Source organism: Periplaneta americana, chromosome 7, assembly GCF_040183065.1.
Source record: "Periplaneta americana isolate PAMFEO1 chromosome 7, P.americana_PAMFEO1_priV1, whole genome shotgun sequence".
NCBI lineage: Eukaryota > Metazoa > Arthropoda > Insecta > Blattodea > Blattidae > Periplaneta > Periplaneta americana.
In genome coordinates this window covers 11,014,746-11,026,625 of record NC_091123.1, presented here as the reverse complement: position 1 = coordinate 11,026,625, position 11,880 = coordinate 11,014,746, and the positions used below count along the sequence as shown (strand labels likewise).

General features: G+C 32.9%; 1 long non-coding RNA gene across 2 annotated transcripts in view; it reads right to left on the bottom strand.

The window, feature by feature from the left end:
• Positions 1-3,106: 3,106 nt before the first annotated feature.
• LOC138702914 (uncharacterized) overlaps positions 3,107-11,880 on the bottom strand; it is a 161,053-nt gene continuing 152,279 nt past the window's right edge. For both annotated transcript variants that reach the window (XR_011332920.1, XR_011332921.1), the window contains one exon: positions 3,107-3,784. This is a non-coding gene — a long non-coding RNA (uncharacterized lncRNA). The remainder of the gene's footprint in view (positions 3,785-11,880) is intronic.

The window sequence follows — 11,880 nt, the reverse complement described above, 5'->3', positions numbered from 1 at the left end:
AATAAAGTTGAAAATAATCCCTTAAAAATTAGGGTGCACAAAATACGTGGGGGTGCAAATTACGCGAGCAAATATGGTAGCTATGCAGATGGTGGGAAATGTGGATGCTAGGTATATACATGCATTTGTGGAGGCTGTTCCATTCTGGGGTATGGATTTCATAGTTGGGACATTTGTCATATTTTTCAGCTCTTAAGTGATCATGCAATGGGAGTGGGAGTAGGAAGCTTGTCTCAGAGCTGCTTTTCTGCAGAATGTAACTGTGTGTGTAGTTGGAAATATCAGCTGGCATAGTGTAGAAAATGAAATGGTTTGTGTGAGAGACACATGAAATGAATTGTATTGTGTGCATAAGAAATATGAGTTTGATGGATCGAGTGTGTGAGACAGTGAATTTTGTGATACATTTAGAGTATAATCTTGGTGTGTCTTTGTGATTATAAGTAATTATTAGCAGTGTGATTTGTTGGTATCAATGATATATGCGAAATGTGTTGAAAATTTAATTCAATGCATGGAAATTCGAAAATTGAGATAGTTCGGGAGGACATTAAATGCAGAATCAATAATAGAAATGCCTATTATTCAGTTGAGAAGCTTCTGTGATCTAGTCAGCTGTAAAGAATGTGTAAGTTAGACTTTATAAAACAGTTATATTAGTGGTTGTTGTATACGGTTGTGAAATTTGGACTCTTGCTTTCAGAGAGGGACAGAGGTTAAGGATATCGGAGAATAAGGTGCTTAGGGAAATATTTGGGGCTAAGAGGGATGAAGTTACAGGAGAATGTAGAAAATTACACAATGCAGAAGTGCATGCATTCTATTCTTCATGTGATTAAGGAATGTAGCACGTATTGGAGAAATCAGAAGTGCATATAGAGTGTTAGTTGGGAGGCTGGAGGGAAAAAGATCTTCTGGGAGGACGAGATGTAGATTGGTAGGCTTATGTGAATGTCCGGGTTCCTTAAAAGCTGTTTGTAAGTAAATTACGATATTTTGAAGGAAACATTGGTTTGATAGATACTTGTGATTAAAAATTACTTTGTTCCAAATGAAAAGTGGAAATGTTTATTTTACATTAGTACATATTTCATAGTTGAGGATCGCCTGTGTCTGACAATGATGTATGCGTAATTTGTGGGTGTAATGGAAGCAGCGAATGAGAATTTGTCTTTCCTACTGAAGTAGAAGGCAATGATGGGAAGAATGCACTGTTAGATAGAATAATTATTGAAAGAAATATTATAAAATTATTAGTTAATTTGGGTTAGGATGTGAAGTATGCACGAAATTGCTTGTTTTTGTTGTAGAAAATATTTATGATCGTGAAATGATTATAATAAAATGACACTGCTAATGATTATTTTTGATATTGATGTATACACTGTATCAGAATTCATACATTACCATATATACTCATGTAATAGACGCCAGTGCATAATGTATGCGGCCCAATGTTTGACGGTAGTATGTAAGGGGGAAGGCAAATGCATGCATAATGTGTGCATTACATTTCCAGGGCTACATGTAGTATTGTTGAATGCACTTGTCATGTGGAAATAGTGAAAGAAAAATGTTATTTTTTAATGATAGGGTAGTTTTGAAAGTATATTTATTTATTTATTTTTATTTATTGAAAGCAGAAATAATATAATAATAATAATAATAATAAGAAAGATGGTTTATTTTATCTGGCAGAGTTAAGGGCATTTGGTCTTCTCTTCCACTCAACCAGAATGATACAAAATTACTGCATTGCTATACAATATAATGCACTATAATACAATGACAATTCTTTTTATCTTTACAACACACGAATAAAATAATGTAATAATAGTAGTAGTAGTAATAACAATAATAATAATAATGACAGTCATACCTAAATGAAATAAAATGATTAAACTGGGTCATAATTGTAACTTCAATTTGACTGTGCCTGTAAGAAATCGTTTAGCTTTTTGTTGAAAGTAGTTATTGTCTGGCAGCCCCTAATCTTGTGAGGTAGAGAATTCCATTCATGGGATACTCAGACAGTAAAAGAGGATGAATAGTGGGATGTTCTGCGAGCAGGAATTGGTAGGATTTGGCTCTCCTGTGACCTAGATTGTGATTGGAGGATAAGTAGTTAAACTGGGAATGAAGATAATTTGGAATGGAATTGTGGAGAACTGGAAACAAAAGAGACAGTGAATGAAGTGTTGTACGGTTATTAAGTTGTAGCCAGGATAAATACAATATATATACATGAAGAAAGATTTTACAATATTATGGAATACTTGTATATGAACATTCTTACAATTGGAAATTGCTTTTGAGTCTCAGACTGAAATACGCATTACAAATTATTGTATAAATAAATATAACTGGGTCACAATAGAAAAAGCAAGGTACTTGAGGTTGGCTGTGGCGAATAATGACAATGGATAGAAAAAGAAATAATAATAATCATCGGAAATGTGATTAAACTGTTAACTGTAATTACACATAAAAATAAAAGGAAGAAGCGAACAATTGCTTTGTGATTATCCCCGATAAATGTAAATGTACAAATTTTCTTGCCAGATTGCAAGGTGAAAGTAGTTACATTTAGAGAAGTTGCAGAATCAATGATTTTGAATATTACTTGAATGTGTGATGTGGAAATAAGGTGTGATTATTGCCTGGGATATCTCGTAGTTATAATTTTTTTCTTGGAAACATTTTGGTTGTGTGTAATACGCATTCTGGATTCCAAAGATTATGGGGAAAAGTGCGTCTATAATGTGAGTAAATGTGGTAATTTGTTATTGTGTTAAGCTAGATACACACACAACAATAAATTGTAACAATTAGGTACCTACAATTATATGTAATGTGCGCTTACTATGTGTATTGCATATCTATTGTTGTGGTCTTTCCTCATTGACATTGATGAAGATAGGACTTTGAGGTGTAATTGGTCGCTCTTGTTGGGTTGTCGTGTTGATTCTAGAAATGTGGATGAAAGTGGGACAATGTGGATTGTTATGTCTTTTACTCTGCTGCTGGTGCTGCTACTGCTGATTAATTAGGTTTTTGTTGGGGTTGGAGCATATGTCTCATGTCTTGCTGGCCCTTCTTTTTGAGATGAATTAGTTTTCTGTGGGCTTTTGTCGATGAGTCAATTTTTTTTTCAATGAATGTCTTTTCTGTTGTGTATATCTTGTGTGTTTATGTGCCAAGTTTGTAATATGAATTCGTTGTACTCAGTTATTGCTGGCATTAGTGGATGGGTTAGTAATTTTGAATCAACATCTTTTCTGTTCTGGTTGGGATCTTTATATAGTGCGTTAATTCCCCAAGTTTTTTTAGATTAATTGGACTTGGTCAGTTTTGTGTTGGCTTTTGTTGATGAGTTTATATGTTTGAATCAGCATCATTTCTGTTGTGATTGGGGTGTGTATTTGTGTCCCTACATTGTTAGATAAATTCGTTTCAGCCACTTTTGTCTTTGCTTTTGTGGATGGGTTTATATTTTTCAATTTCTGTTGTTATCAGGGTGTATGTCTACAGTGAGGCCATGAAGTCCAATTGCCTGTATTATAAAGAAACAAAATGAATGGCAGTTGTTTATAGTAGTTTGTCACTTGTCCTTTACATCACCTGTGGAGAAGAGTTTGTGTTCCCATCTGAAATGTGTTTGTTTTGGAGGAGGATCCTGTTGAAATAGTCTTCTGTGTTTGATTTCTTTCATGGATAGAGCAACTTGGAATGACATGTTGCTCAATGATGTAATTAGACGTATCAGCGAACGTGTTCATGAGGTCTGAAACAGAAATAAATTAACATATGGTTTAATGGGATTTTGTCGTCTCACTGTACTGTGTTAGATTAATTTGTTTTAGTCAGTTTTGTATTTGCTTTTTTTTTTGATGGGTTTATATTTTTCAGTGACAATAGAAGAAAAAGCACAGATTCAATATGAAAAACTTATCAGATTACCAGGAAAGAATTGGCATTCATACAGTCCTCTCCGTAGATTGAAAACTCAAAAAAGTTTCATATCCATTGTTCAAGAATTAAAACAGAAAATCAATATCCCGAATTTAAAAGAAAACTTACAAATTAAACCAAACCCTTTAACTCTATGAAATATAGAATATAAGCTAAATTTAACAGAAGAAATACTGAAATCAGAAGTAAACACTGAAATACTGAAACAATGTTTTTAGAGACAATTAATATTAGGTACCCTCCACAAAACTGGCTTCATTTATACACGGACGGATCCTTGATCTCCAGAGAACAAGGTGCAGGTGCAGGTGTTATGTGCTGTCTCTTGTCACTTTATAGATCTCTTGGATATGGAACAACAAGTTTTGATGGTGAAATCATTGCAATAAGGGAAAGTCTCAGGAATCTTCTATGCCACATCAATAAATTTAGGAATGCAGTTATATTGTCAGACTCCAAAGCAGCTATTCTATCAATAGTCTCTAAACACACACTTTCGTCTCAAACAGCAGAAATAACTAAAATGCTCTCTCAATTAATATCATTCAATAAAAGAATCGTATTCCAATGGATACCATCCCATTGTGGAATCCTGGGAAACGAGAATGTGGATGCGTTAGCAAAGAAGGGCAGCACTGCTACTTACAGACCTGTTACTAAATCTATGTATTACTCTGAAAAGATTTATTAAATCTACATACTTAGGCTTCAACAAACAAAATTTGATAACACAATCCCAAGGGAAAAAAATGGAACTCTCTGCATCATAATCCACAGTTAATTCCCGATTTACCACGAAAATCGTCTGTAGCTGCATTTAGATTGGCAATGGGCCATGATTGTTTGGCCAAACACCTGCATAGAATTGGAATATATCAGTCCCCTAACAGTCCATTGTGCAACTCAAACCAAGAAATGGATTCGGAACACCTCAAAATCTGTGCTTCAGTGGCTGGCCATGATAATATCTTTGAAAAATATTGAAGTGCAAGAGGTCAAATGACTTTATTGTCAAACGCCTGGCGTTAGAAAATAACAAACAACAACATATTTTTCAGTTTATATTGTTTCTGTTTTGATCAGGGTGTATATCTAGTGTACTTGTGGCCCTACGTTTGAGAATAATTTGTTTTACTCAGTAATTTTTTTTTTTTCTTGGCTTTTGTTGATGAGAATATTTTTCATTTGAGCATCTTTTCTGTTGATGGGAGAGAGTATGTATATAGTGTATTTCTGTGTCCGGTTTGTTAGATGAATTCAGTTTAGTAAGTTTTCTGTTTGCTTTTGTTGATGGGTTTATATTTTTGAGTTGATATCGTTTCTATTGTGATCATGGTGTGCCCCCTACTTTGTGAGGTTAATTCATTTTACTTAGTTTACTGCTCGTTTTTGTTGATGTGTATTTGAATCAGCTTCTTTTATGTTGTGGTCAGGGTGTATGTCTCGTGTATTTGTGCCTCTACTTTTTGAGTATCGTTTGTTTTATTGAGTTTTTTTTTGGTCGGCTTCTGTTGATGAGGTTATATTTTCCAATTGAAGTTTCTGGCGCTGCTTTTTGAGATGAATTGCTTTTAGTTACTTTTGTTTCTGTACATGGGTTTGTATTTCTGAATGAACATGTTTTGTGTTGTGACTGGGGTGTATATCTTTTGTATTTGTGGCTCTGGTTTTTTGAGAAGAATTAGTTGTACTTAGTTTTTTTGTTGGCTTTTCTTGATGAGGCTATGTTTTCCTGTTAATGTTTCTGTTGTCATTGGGGGTTATTGTGTTTCTGATCCTGTTTTCTGAGATTAATTGGTTTTATTCAGTTTTCTGTTGGCTGTTTTCAGTGGATCGATATTTTAGAATTAGTGTAGTTAGAGATGTGGTTAGGGTGTATAATTTTGTGTATTTGTGCTGCTATATTTTGAGACAAATTCGTTTTACTGAATTTTCTTTTTGCTTTTGTCCATGGGTTGATATTTTTCAATTGATGTCGTTTCTGTTATGTATTTCTGTCCCTATTCTTTTATATTAATTCCTTTTACTCAAGTGTCTTGTTTGCTTTGTCTATGGGTTTGTATTTCTGAACCAATGTCTTTTGTGTTGTGATTGAGGTATATATTCATTTTGAGGCATTTCCTTTCACTGTTTATTGTGAACCAGCCTGTACTGAGTTTACTGCCTGTTTTCGTTGATGGGTTGATGTTTGAGATTAATTTGTCTTTTTGTCGATGAGGATTTATTTTTCAATCAACGTTTTTCCTGTTGTGGTCAGGGTGTAGGCCTTGTGTATTTGTGGCAGTACTTTTTAAGATTAATTCGTTTTACTCAGTTTTCTTGTTGCTTTTGTCCATGGGTTTGTATATGCTTGTAGTTTTTGAGATTAATTCATTTTACTTAGGTTTCTGTTGGCTTTTGTCGATGGGTTTGTGCCTACTTTGTTAGAGTTCACTCAGTTTAGTGATGAATTTGTTTTAGTTTTCTTTGTGCTTTTGTCTATGGGTTTATAATTGTGAATGAACATGTTTCATGTTGTGGTCAGGGTGTATATTATGTGGTCCAACTTTATGGGATGAATTCGTTTTATTGTGATTTCTTGAGTTTATATTTTTCATTGAGTGTCTTTTCTATTGTGATTGGTGTGGATATCTTGTGCATTTCTGTGCGTACTTTTGTAGATAAATTTGGTTTAGTCAGCTTTCTCTTTGCTTTGTATGTTTTGAAATTGACATAGTTTGTGTTGAGATTAGGCTGTATATCTAGTGTACTTGTGCCCCTACTTTATGAGATTATTTTTGAATCAACGTCTTTTATGTTGTGGTCGGGGTGTATGTCTCGTGCCTCTACTTTTTGAGTATGATTTGTTTGACTCAGTTTTTTTTTTTTTTTTTTTTTTTTTTTTTTTTTTTTTTTTTTTTTTTTTTTTTGTGGGCTTGTTTTAATGAGGTTATATTTTCCAATTGACGTTTATGTTAAGGTTAGGGTGTATGTGTTTCTGGCAGTGTTCTGTTTTTGTACATGGGTTTGTATTTGTGGCTCTGGTTTTTGAGAGTAATTAGTTTTAGTCAGTTTTTTTTTTGCTTGATGAGGCTATGTTTTCCAATTGATGTTTCTATTGTCATATTGTGTTTCTGATCCTGCTTTCTGAGATTAATTGGTGTTATTCAGTTTTTTGTTGGCTTTTTTTGGTGGATCTATATTTTAGAATCAATGTGTTTAGAGATGTGGTCAGGTGTGTATTTGTGCTGCTATATTTTGAGATAAATTGGTTTTACTGAATTTTGTTTTTGCTTTTGTCCATGGGTTTGTATTTCTGAATCAACGTCTTTTGTGTTATGATGGGTTATTAGGTTTGAATAGACATGTTTGCAGTTATGGTGAGATTAATTGGTTTTAGTCGGTTTTGTTTTTGCTTTTGTCTATGGGTTTGTATTTGTGAATTGACATCTTATCTGTTGTGATTGGTTTCTGTTTCGTCAGCTTTGTTGGGTTTATATTTTTCAATGGATGTCGTTTCTGTTGTTATGTAGTGTATTTCTGGGCCTACTTTGTGACATTAATTCGTTTACTCTGTTTACTGTTCATTTTTGTCGATGGGTTGATATTTGTTAAAGTCTTTCTTTTGTGATTGGGGTGCATATATTGTGTATTTATACCTCTAGTTTCAGTTTTATCCTTGCTTTGACGTTGTGTCTGTATACCTAAAGTATTGGAGTCTGTACTTTGTTAGATATTTTTCATTTGATGTCGTTTCTGTTGTGTATTTCTTTTATTTTAGTTCCTTTTACTCAAGTTTCTTGTCTGTTTTGTATATTCAGTTGTACTTTTCGAGATTAATTCTTTTTTAAGGCCGGTTCACAATGGAAACGAGTATGAAATGTGAGCAGATTGAAATACATTTATTTTAAGAATATTTGTGGTCTTGTTATCGTCATTTCCTTTCACTGTTTATTGTGAATCAGCCTGTACTGAGTTTACTCAGTTCTTTTGTCGATGAGGATTTATTTTTCAGTGAATGTTTTACCTGTTGTGTATTTGTGGCAGTACTTTTTAAGATTAATTCGTTTTAGTCAGTTTTCTTGTTGCTTTTGTCCATGGGTTTGTATGTGCTTGTAGTTTTTGAGATTAATTCGTTTTACTTAGGGTTCTATTGGCTTTTCTCGATGGGTTTATATTTTTCAATCAGTGTCGTTTCTGTTGTGATGAGGATGTATTTCTAGTGCTTTTGTCTATGGGTTGAATTCGTTTTATTGTGATCTCTGTTGGCTTTTCGTGATGAGTTAATATTTTTCATTAAGCGTCTTTTCTGTTGTGATTAGGGCGGATTTCTGTGTCTACTTTGCTAGATAAATTCGGTTTAGTCAGTTTTCTCTTTGCTTTTCTTGATGGGTTATGTTTTGAAATCGACGACGTTTGTGTTGAGGTTAGGGTGCATATCTAGTGTACTTGTGCCCCTACTTTGTGAGATCAATTCGTTTCATTGAGCTGTCTGTTGGCTTTTCAAGCATTGTATTTTCTGTTATGATGATCATATTTCGATTGAGTTTGGTAGAAAATGAGTTCTTTTCTGTAGCTTTGAATGAATGCTTTGAAATGTTAGTGATATTTGCGTTGCTAACATTCATTGTTTAGGAGGAAAGCGTACATTGTTGTGTGTAACTATGTTTTGTGTGAAATGAGAGCTGCAATAGCAGTTATTACGAGAATTGTAAGCATATTACTCACGTAATAGACGCTGTCAGGTAGTGTATGCACCCCAATTGTAATATGCAGAGCAAAAGAATCGTTGCGTAATGTATACATTGCTGTTTCATTGTTTAAAACAAACGGTTAATTGCTTCTTTTCGTTAGTTTGAACAGTTTTAACGTGCTATGATGAGGATTAATTGTTGTTTGCTGCATTTATTGTCTATATTTACAATAATTACAAAGTAAATAATTAAATTTGTAGAAATGGACGGAAATTGGGTCGTCAATTGCCAGTTTTGTGAATGTTTGATGAGTAAATGGGCAATAGAAATATATCTTCAATAGTACTTGTCGCAATTATGATTGTCATTTGTGTTGTGCAAAATAGATTGTGGGCTCGTAGTAACCATTGTAGACGTTGAATCGAGAAATAATGGCGTAAATTGCGTCTATTACGTGAGTGAGTGAAAATACACGCAAAATAAAGGTATATGTTTTCTTTTTCAGCTTAGTTTTATGTACAAATTAGTGTATGTTCATGTATCAATTGTTGGTGTAATAAAAATGTTATTTGTGTATGTTTTCTTTATTGCTTCCCTGTTTTTTTTTTTTCTATGTGTAGAGAGTGTAAGTACCTTTATTTTGCGTGTGTTGTATTTTTGTTTCTAAGTTGTTTGATGTGTTATTTCTTGTATATATTGTTTGTATTTATTGTTGTATAAGTTCTTTGTATTGTGTATATTTATTTCTTGAATAAATCATATATGTTGCACCCTCTATGTCTTGTTTTTTCTACTAAAAAAAATTTGAATTTGCCTTCTTCCTGTTACCTGGTTTCATTCAAAACTTTTTCCCGCCAAAATACTTAATATATAAGCGAGTTGTCCAGCTTTTATACCTCCTTTTATACTTTATATAAGTCCTAGCGCTTGTGCTGTACTGATGACGTCAGATATCTAGGCCCCGTTTATATAGGCAGAGGTGGCGACCCCCAAATGGAGAGAAAAGGAACTAAAAAAGTTCCTTTTCTCTCCACTTGAGGTCGCCACTTGTGCCCATACAAACGAGACCTAGATATCTGACGTCATCAGTACAGCACAAGCGCCAGAAACTTTTGAAAAAAAAATTTCCCTCGCCAAATGATTAGACGCACGTTTATTTTGCAACATAACACACGTATTATTGAAATAGCGCAAGTTAAAACATTTTGAAAGCAAGATAAAGCTAATATTTGTTAAAAATATTGAAAAAAATAATTATTTTGAAAGGATATTTTGAAAACAACATGAATATTTTTGAAACAACATGTTTCAAATGAGGTTTTTAAAATAATAGTTATGAAAAAGTCGTTTTAAAGCTAGAGAAATATTTTTAAATAATATTTTGAAAATAATTGTTTAGAAGTGATAGTTTTTGAAATAACATACATATTTTTGAAATGATATTTAAAAAAAATTGTTTTTAAAAATAATTTTCATTAAATAATATTTTTAAAGCGTAGAAAAATATTTCAAACAATAATTTGTATGAGAAAATTATTTTAAACTTTGAAAAATATTTAAAAAATAGTTTTCAAAGTTTAAAAATATGTTTTCATACAAATTATTTTCAAAAATATTTCTCTACACTTTAAAAATATTATTTGACAAAAATTATTTAAACATTTTTTTTTTTTTTAAATATCATTTCAAAAATATGTATGTTATTTCAAAAACTATCACTTCTAAACAATTATTTTCAAAATATTTTGTCAAAAATATTATTTTAAAATATTTCTCAAGCTTTAAAACGATTTTTTCATAACTATTATTTTAAAAACATCATTTTAAACATGTTATTTCAAAAATATTCATGTTGTTTTCAAAGTATCCTTTCAAAATAATTATTTTTTCAATATTTTTAACAAATATTAGCTTTATCTTGCTTTCAAAATGTTTTTACTTGTGCTATTTCAATAACATGTGTGTTATGTTGCAAAATAAACGTGCGTCTAATCATTTGACAAGGGAAATTTTCTGTATATACAGAATATTTCAGCAAAAATAGTAAATATTTTAGAAGGTGATAGTATGCACTGCTCTGAGTAAAAAAGTTGATATAAACATGTGTCCAATTTTGATTGGATGCAGAGATACAGCTGTTAAAATGTAACCCAAGAAGATGTTAAGCAAAGGAAAATGATGACGTTCAATGCACTTTCATTTCGTGTGTTGCTACTCCAGCTGCTATGGACTTATTTATCAATTATCATTTTTGTTTCAAAGGCCAAGTTATGAAGTAATGCTTTAATTTACATAATTCAACATTTTCAACCGTGATTGTGATTGCTTCGACAATTCTAAACTATCGTTTAAGCATGACACACTATTTACAAATTATGAGTATACCGATATGGAATATATTGTGTAATGGATACCCATACACAAAATATACCATACCAGCATAAACAGCATTTGTAAATACATGTGGTATGCCTAAACAATACAGTAAAATTGACCAGCAATCACAGTCATAGTTAAAAATTTTAAATTATGTAAATTAAAGCATTACTTCATAACTCGGGCTTCGAAACAACAATTATAATTCATAAATAAGTCCATAGCAGCTAGAGTAGCAACACACGAAAAGAAAGTGCATTGAACGTCATCATTTTCCTTTACTTAACACCTTCTTGGATTACATTCGAACAGCTGTACCTCTGTACCCAATCAAAATTGAACACATGTTTATATCAACGTTTTTACTCAGAGCAGTCCATACTGTCACCCCCAAAAATATTTACTATTCCTCCTCAAACACTCTGTATATACATGCACAGATGTAGACAACAGCAGAGAACACTGATGGACTGTACACAAACTTCCGGATAGTCCGCATACAACCCACCATAGCTCTCCACTGTTGCCTACATCCTGCAAACATGGGAAGGAAGATGTAGACAACAGCAGAAAACCCTGGTGGACTGTACGTGGACTTCCGGATAGTCCACATACAGCCCACCAGGGTTCTCCACTGTTGCCTACACCAGGAAAACGGAAAAAAAAATTTTTAAAGTCCAACACGTATAGACAACAGCTGAGAACCCCCATGGATTGCGCACGGACTGTCCCATAGTCCAAGTACAATCCACCAGAGCTCTCTGCTGCCGCCTATACCTGCAGGACTTTAAAAATTTTTCAAGGGCTCAGATACAGCTTACAGCAGTAAAATTTTCGAAATATTCAACACTTTTCCCCT